Source organism: Cetorhinus maximus, chromosome 28 (assembly GCF_964194155.1).
Source record: "Cetorhinus maximus chromosome 28, sCetMax3.hap1.1, whole genome shotgun sequence".
NCBI lineage: Eukaryota > Metazoa > Chordata > Chondrichthyes > Lamniformes > Cetorhinidae > Cetorhinus > Cetorhinus maximus.
In genome coordinates, this window is record NC_135906.1 from 3830294 (window position 1) to 3839016 (window position 8723).

The 8723-nt window shown below is 51.2% G+C and overlaps 1 non-coding gene and 1 pseudogene across 1 annotated transcript; both read right to left on the reverse strand.

The window, feature by feature from the left end:
* Positions 1-539: 539 nt before the first annotated feature.
* Positions 540-729, reverse strand: LOC144669187 (U2 spliceosomal RNA). Its single transcript, XR_013573623.1, has one exon. It is a non-coding gene; the product is annotated as a U2 spliceosomal RNA (small nuclear RNA).
* Positions 730-4825: 4096 nt separating this feature from the next.
* LOC144669161 (U2 spliceosomal RNA) lies at positions 4826-4999 on the reverse strand (annotated as a pseudogene).
* Positions 5000-8723: the final 3724 nt, after the last annotated feature.

The following is an 8723-nucleotide window of genomic DNA, read 5'->3' on the forward strand; positions in this document are numbered from 1 at the left end:
ATCCATGGGTGCTCCTCCTTCACTGTCTTTCATTGCCACCCGAACGGTGTTACGTACCCCCTGGTTTGGGGCTCCTTTGGTTTTAGCCATCGCTTCACTACAACTGATCTTAGCCAAAAGTCCGAGAAGCGATAACCCAGAAACCCATGCGCCCGTCCCGTCTTCCCCAGCCTCCGGCTTCACCGTCCGTTTTGCTGCGTGTGGCCGAACACAGGCTGAAGACCCGACAGCCAGCATTGAGCATCAGGACGTTTCTTGCTTGATGCTGCCTCCCTGAAGCAGCGCCTGCAACAGCCTCAAAACCCAACAGGGGGCATCGTCCAGTCCCGGGCTCCACCCTGACAAGCAGAACAAGTGCACACCAGCAGCATCCCTGCAGTTGCACCAAAATCCAACAGGGGGCATCAGTCAGTCTGGCACCAATGAGCCTGTCCTGCCACTCAGCACAAGTTCAGTTCAACCAGATCAATGATGGAAAGCAGGACAATGCTCTGAATGACTTTTTCTTCTTTTCAGTTTCCCTTTCACCCTGTAGAAGGCAAAACTGCACCATACCTGAAGACGCTGCAATACCGGGTCGATGTGTGGAATGGACGGAGAAAGATCCTGTTCCATCTCCCTGCTCCAAAAATCAATTTAATATTTGGTCCCCGGATAAGGGACGTATCAGATATTAAACTGATAAGAACAGATTTTTTTTTAATGAAAAATATACTTTATTCATAAAATATCTGGAAGAACATTCCAAAACATTTCAAAATCACCATCACAAAACTACAATCAGATTCAACTTTTACACATGGATCACAAAGTGCATCAATACATTCAATGAATATTACAATCATTTCAATCTGGTCAATGCAGACAATCAGACAAAGGTATTGGAGTTATCAACGTACATCATGTTGCTCTCTGAGGTGCTTCAATACAATTAGTATTCACTGCAGACATTCATTTTCAGCTGTACAGCCCGAGGGGCTCTCAACATTTCCCAGCCCCTCGGTGCCCTATGGCAGAAAGGTCTTAGACAGCGACCCTTCCCCATTGCGCCATTGCGGTGGCTGCCCCAAGCTTTAGTGCGTCCCTCAGCACGTAGTCCTGCACCTTGGAATGTGCCAGTCTGCAACACTCAGTCGGGGACAACTATTTGCGCTGGAAGACCAACAAGTTTCGGGCAGACCAAAGAGCGTCTTCCACCGAGTTGATGATCCTCCAGCTGCAGTTGATGTTTGTCTCGGTGTGTGTCCCTGGGAACAGCCCGTAGAGCACAGAGTTCTGTGTCACAGAACTGCTCAGGATGAACCTCAACAGCAACCACTGCATCTCTCTCTAGACCATCTTTGCAAAGGCACAATCCACAAGGAGGTGAACAACGGTCTCTTCCCCACCACAGCCACCTCGAGGGCAACGTGCAGAGGGGGTGAGACTCCTGCCGTGTTGTGGATTCCCTCCCCAAATCCCTTTTTGAGAGCACATCCAACATGTTTGTCCAGACTCTCCCATGTACTGTCATCAAAGCCCTTTGTAATGGAGGACAGGGAGGACTGGGACTCTGTACTGTCTGTGGGCTTCACGTCATACAATCCGACATAAAAGGATTTGCTGATCCTCAAAATGTCGGACTGCGATGACTTTACTGAACCATCTTCTTCCTTCAGGCTGCTGATCACAGGGCTCTCTGTGTGTACCTTTTGGAAGAAGAAGTGTGAGCACATCTCATCCTGCTCCACAGAGCGGACTCTGGAACGGAAGATGATCTTGGAGGCCTCCGAGGCAAAGAGCGAGGCTTGCTGGCTGTTCACCTCTTGGAATTCCTCCTTGACATCGACCTCCAACGACTGCAGCCGGAGCAGATTCTGCATGTTTTTCTGGAGTCGGGACATTTCCCTCTGTTCCTTTCTAGCTTTCTGGGTGCCTTTGAGGATGAAAAACCTCTTGATGTTTCCCTTGATCACTTCCCATCAGGGTGTCAGGGACTCAAAGAGGGGTTTCACGGTTCCCCAACCTTTGTAATCCCTCTTGAGTTCCTCAATGTTCTCTGGGGTTAACAGTTGCACGTTTAGCTTCCATGTCCCCCGGACAACCCTCTGGTCTTCCTGTAAGTGACAGTCAGCCAGTAGGAGGCAGTGGTCAGTGAAGAACACCGGCTTGACGTCAGTGGATCTGACTGCGAACGCTTGTGATACAAATAGCAAGTCTATCCAGGAACGGTTTTGGACACATCTGGCTGCGACCAGGTGTATCTACGCTGCGCTCCGTATGCAGGGTTGCAGAAGGCGTCGTGCAGCTTGGCACCCTTAACTGTTTCGATCAGGGATCTGGACGTAGCGTCCAATCTGCTGCCGGCCCTGCCGGATCGTCCAGCTGCATTGATGATGCAGTTGAAGTCACCGCCCAGAATGACCGGCCTGGAGGTCGCCAGCAGCAGTGGGAGCTGCTGAAAAACCTCCAGCCGCTCGGCCCCTTGTGACGGGCCATACACGTTAATTAACCGGAGTGGAGCATTCTTGTACATTATGTCTGCTATGAGGAGTCGCCCGCCCACCACCTCCTTGACCTCGGAGACGGTGAAGTTGCCTCCCCGCAGCAGAATACCCAGGCCGGAGGAACGAGAGTCGTTTCCGCCCGATCTGATCGATGGCCCATGGGACCAGCATCGTGACCATTGCCTGTAGGAGCTGAGGTGCGGTATCGCACACTCCCGCAGAAACAACAGGTCAGCTTTGACCTTGGCAAGGTAGTCCAAGGTCGCAACACATCGCGTAGTAGATTTAATGCTACACACATTTATGGATACAATCTTTACACCCATTTTAAAGCATTTAGTCTCTTACCAAACCTGTTGCCTCTGAGAGTCCCAGACCTTTGGTCTGCTCCTGCATACCCATAGTGTTCACAAATTGCCTCACTTTGGATGGGCTGAGGAAACTGTCCTGAACCTCCCCATTGGAGATGTTCTGCTCTGGTGGCATCTGGGGTTTCGTGCAGAGAACGGGATTTGAAATGTCCTCTGTTGGAGAAGCTTCTCCAATCCTCTCCCCCTCTTTGGCGTCGCTGCTCCCGGCTTCCCGGAGCTGGGGTGCGCTGAGCGCTTCACTGCTCCCAGATTGCTGGGGCTGGGGTGAGCTGGCCTCTTCGGGTTGTAGGCAAAGTTGGGGTGCGATGGTCTCCTCATTGTCTCCAATGTTCTGGAGCTCGGGTGTCTCACTCTACAACTCCCTAGAGCTTTGCCGCTTCTTCTGTAGGTGCCGCCCTGGCACATCTTTGTCCGAAGAGCAGCTGCCCTTTTCATCCGCGTCGGATGGGAGACGCCTCTTGCCACTTGTCTGGGAAGTGGCTTGGTCCCTTCTTAGCCCCTTCTTCCTTTTGGCTCTCTTCACCAGCCGCCACTCCCCCTGCTGATTTTCTGCTGCTTCCTCCTCCATTGATTCGCTCTCCTGAGGAGTGGGAGGTTCACGGGCAGTGCTGCTGATTGGCTGTCTGCTGCCTCAATCTTTTCCTCCACCTTGTCTCTCTCTGCATCCTCCTTTGTCCCGTTGTTCTCACTGGGGGCCATGGTGGTTGGAGTGTTGCAAGTGTCCTTGGTAGTAGTGACAGGAAGCATTTCTTCTGCTTCCCCCTCGTTGGCTTTGGCTGCCTGTGCATAAGTGAGGCAGCATTTGGGGCAGGTCCTGTAGAGGTGACCTGCCTCGCCACACAAGTTGCAGTACTTAGTCTGTTTGCAGTCCTTTGTCTGGTGCCCTTCCTGTTTGCAGTTCTTGCAGAGGGCGGCGCTGCAGTTGGCCGCCACATGCCCCGACTTGCCGCATGAGTGACAAAGTTGGGGCTGCCCATCGGAGACAAGGTAGCCACGGCTTCTCCCGATAGTGAAGCTGGAAGGAGATGGAGATGGCTCCCTTACCGTCGGTCTTGAGCGTGACCTTGACCTGGCGTTTGCTGGTCCAAATCCCGAAGGCGTCTCTAACCTCGGTGCAGCTCCCAACCTTGTCGACGTACCTAGCGAGGAAGGTGAACACGTCGGCGACAGGGACGTGGGGGTTGTAGAGATGCACCGTCACCACACGGTCCCGTTGCAACGGCAGAGCAAAGAGCGGCTCCACCGTCAGGATCTTCATCTCCGGCTGGTCTCTCTTCTCCTCGAACACCTTCAGGAACTTGACGAAGGCAGCAACATTCCTGAAGGTCACGTCGAAATATCCAGCGCTGGGGAAGTCTCGCAGGGAGTAGCTCTCCTCCGCTTCAAATCCACACGCCTTCAACAGGATCCGCTTGATGAGGAAGGCCCGATCCATGGGTGCTCCTCCTTCACTGTCCTTCACCGTGACCCGAACGGTGTTAAGTACCCCCTGGTTTGGGGCTCCTTTGGTTTTAGCCATCGCTTCACTACAACTGATCTTAGCCAAAAGGCTGAGAAGCGATAACCCAGAAACCCATGCGCCCGTCCCGTCTTCACCAGCCTCCGGCTTCACCGTCCGTTTTGCTGCGTGTGGCCGAACACGGGCTGAAGACCCGACAGCCAGCATTGAGCATCAGGACGTTTCTTGCTTGATGCTGCCTCACTGAAGCAGTGCCTGCAACAGCCTCAAAACCCAACAGGGGGCATCGTCCAGTCCCGGGCTCCGCCCTGACAAGCAGCACAAGTGCACACCAGCAGCAGCCCTGCAGTTGCACCAAAATCCAACAGGGGGCATCACTCATTCTGGCACCAATGAGCCTGTCCTGCCACTCAGCACAAGTTCAGTTCAACCAGATCAATGATGGAAAGCAGGACAATGCTCTGAATGACTTTTTCTTCTTTTCAGTTTCCCTTTCACCCTGTAGAGGGCAAAACTGCACCATTCCTGAAGATGCTGCAATACCAGGTCGATGTGTGGAGTGGACGGAGAAAGATCCTGTTCCATCTCCCTGCTCCAAAAATCAATTTAATATATGGTCCCCAGATAAGGGACGTATCAGATATTAAACTGATAAGAACAGATTTTGTTTTAATGAAAAATATGCTTTATTCATAAAATATCTGGAAGAACATTACAAACATTTCAAAATCACCATCACAAAACTACAATCAGATTCAACTTTTACACATGGATCACAAGGTGCATCAATACAATCAATGAATATTACAATCATTTCAATATGGTCATTACAGACAATCAGACAAAGGTATCGGAGTTATCAACATACACCATGTTGCTCTCTGAGGTGCTTCAATACAATTAGTATTCATTGCAGACATTCATTTTCAGCTGTGCAGCCCGAGGGGCTCTCAACATTTCCCAGCCCCTAGGTGCCCTATGGCAGAAAGGTCTTAGACAGCGACCCTTCCACATTGCGCCTTTGTGGTGGCTGCCCCAAGCTTTAGTGCGTCCCTCAGCACGTAGTCCTGGACCTTGGATTGTGCCAGTTTGCAACACTTGGTTGGGGACAACTCTTTGCGCTGGAAGACCAACAAGTTTCGGGCAGACCAAAGAGTGTCTTTCATCGAGTTGATGATCTTCCAGCGGTAGTTGATGTTCGTCTCAGTGTGTGTCCCTGGGAACAGCCCGTAAAGCACAGAGTCCTGTGTCACAGAACTGCTCAGGATGAACCTCGACAGAAACCACTGCATCTCTCTGCAGACCTTCTTTGCAAAGGCACAATCCACAAGGAGGTGAACAACGGTCTCTTCCCCACCACAGCCACCTCGAGGGCAACGTGCAGAGGGGGTGAGACTCCTGGCATGTAGGAAGGATGACGGGGGAGGGCCTTTCTCACCACCAGCCAAGCTACGTCTTGGTGCTTGTTGGAAAGTACTGGCGATGAGGCATTCTGCCAAATGACTTTGACAGTCTGCTCGGGGAACCATCCCACAGGATCCACCCTCTCCTTTTCCCTCAGGGCCTCTAAGACGTTACGTGCTGACCACTGCCTGATGGACTTGTGGTCAAAGGTGTTTCTCTGCATAGATTTTTCCACCAGGGACAGGTGGTACGGCACGGTCCAATTACTTGGAGCGTTCCGCGGCAGCGTGGCCAGACCCATCCTTCGCAACACCGGGGACAGGTAGAACCTCAGCACGTAGTGAGACTTGGTGTATGCGTACTGAGGATCTACGCACAGCTTGATGCAGCCTCACACAGTTTGAGGGCTTGTTGGGCACATTTTCTCCCCCTTTATCTAGAGGCTTGTACATCGCGTCCCTGCGGACACGATCCATTTTCCACCTCCAGATAAAGCAGAAGATGGCTCGGGTGAGCGCCACCACGCAGGAGTGTGGAATGGGCCAGACCTGCGCCACGTACAGCAACAGCGAGAGTGCCTCACACCTGATGACCAGGTTCTTACCCGCAATGGAGAGGGAGCGTCACTCCCACATGCCCAGTTTTCTTTGCACCATAGACCCTCGCTCCTTCCAGTTTCTAATGCATGCCCCGGTCCCTCCAAACCATATCCCCAGCACCTTCAGGCCGTCAGCCCTGACGGTGAAGGTGACAAAGGATCGGTCAGCCCAGTTCCCAAAGAACATGGCCTCGCTCTTCCCACGATTTACTTTGGCTCCCGAGGCCAGTTCGAACTGGTCGCAGATGTGGATCAGTCTGCACACCGACAGCGGATCCGAGCAGAAGATGGCGACATCGTCCATGTACAGGGAGGCTTTGATCTGAGTGCCTCCACTGCCTGGGATTGTCACTCCTCTTTTGCCCGGATCCTTCCTGATGGACTCAGCAAAGGGTTCTATGCAACACACAAACAGGACAGAGGGAAGCCCTGCCTGGCTCCAGATTTAATTGGAAAGCTATCTGATTCCCACCCATTGATTGAGACTGCGCTGTTAGTGTAGAGCAGTTGGATCTAATTGCGAATTCCCTCCCCAAACCCCATTTTGGAGAGCACATCCACCATGTAGGTGTGCGATATTCTGTCAAAGGCCTTCTCCTGATCCAGGATGATGAGGCAGGTGTCCACACCCCTGTCCTGCACATAGGCAGGATTACATTTACATTTTTGGAAGCTCAAACCAAGGTAGGACATACACAGTAAATGGTAGGGCACTGAGGAGTGCAGAGGAACAAAGGGATCTGGGAGTTCAGATACATAATTCCCTGAAAGTGGCGTCACAGGGAGACAAGGTTGTAAAGAAAGCATTTGGCATACTGGCCTTCATAAATCAAAGTATTGAGTATAGGAGTTGGGATGTTATGGTGAGGTTGGTGAGGCCAACTTTGGAGTATTGTGTGCAGTTCTGGTCGCCTAACTACAGGACGGATATCAGTAAGATTGAGAGAGTGCGGAGAAGATTTACTAGGATGTTGCTGGGTCTTAAGGAGTTGAGTTACAGGGAAAGATTAAACAGGTTAGGACTTTATTCCTTGGAGCGTAGAAGAATGAGGGGAGATTTGATACAAGTTTACAAAATTGTGAGGGGTATAGTCAGAGTAAATGCGAGTAGGCTCTTTCCACTTAGATTAGGAGAGATAAACATGAGAGGACATGGCTTTAGGGTGAAAGGGGAAAGGTTTAGGGGGAACATTAGGGGGAACTTCTTCACTCAGAGAGTGGTGAGAGTGTGGAACGAGCTACCATCTGATGTGATAAATGCGGGCTCACTCTTAAGTTTGAAGAATAAATTAGATAGATACATGGATGGGAGAGGTCTGGAGGGTTATGGACTAGGTGCAGGTCAATGGGACTAGTGGAATAATATTTTGGCACAGACTAGAAGGGCCGAATGGTCTGTTTTCTGTGCTGTAGTGTTCTATGGTTCTATAGGCAATCGTATTCCTGAGCAGCGCGAGGCTGTCAGAGATCTTCCTGCCCGGCACAGTGCAGGTCTGGTCAGGGTGGATCACCAATTCCAGAACGGATTTGACCTGATTGGCGATGACCTTGTACAGAATCTTATAGTCCACATTCAACAGTGAAAAGGGTCGCCAATTTCTAATTTCCTCCCTTTCCCCCTTGTGCTTGTAGATGAGGGTGATGATGCCTTTCCTCATGGATTCTGACATACTACCGGCCAGGAGCATACTCTCGTACACCCCTAGCAGGTCTGGGCCGATCAAGTCCCACAGAGCCGAATACAACTCCGCCGGCAAGCCGTCGCTTCCGGGAGTTTTACTCTTCTCAAAGGACTCAAGGGCCTTAGTCAGTTCGTCAGGAGTTAGCGGTTTGTCCAGGCGTTGGTGGATCTGACCACAAATGCTCGGGACACAAACAGGAAGTCTATCCTGGAACGGATCGACCCGTCTGGCCGCATGTGAATTTTGCTTTTTACTTTGATCTAGCTAGAACCTTTGACACTACAGGTCTGACAACAGACGTCCGTGTGACCTGGTGGAGTCCTTCCGCCTCCATGTCTACAATGGAGCTTTGTCGCCAACTGTGTCTTCAATTTAGGTGCATGTGTCTCAGGTCAGGCTTAGGTTTTAGTTTTTCATGCTTTGAGAATCTAGGTTTCTTCTCCAGCTTCCCTGGGATTCTGGGCTCCATCCTTCACTGGCACCATGTTGTAAGGTTGCTTGGTGTCTCACTTGTTTGGTTGAACATAAACCATTTATTTGGTAACCCATAACTATATACATATCCAAGGTACCGTCATGCGTGGACTGTCTCCCTGCTGCCTCCTTTCAGACTCTACAACATAGTCTACTGTCATGTGACTCGCTACATCATATCATGGGTGGTACTGTTCCCCAATCCTACATTAACCCTTGCTCTGCCAACACCTTTGTGCTACATTCCTC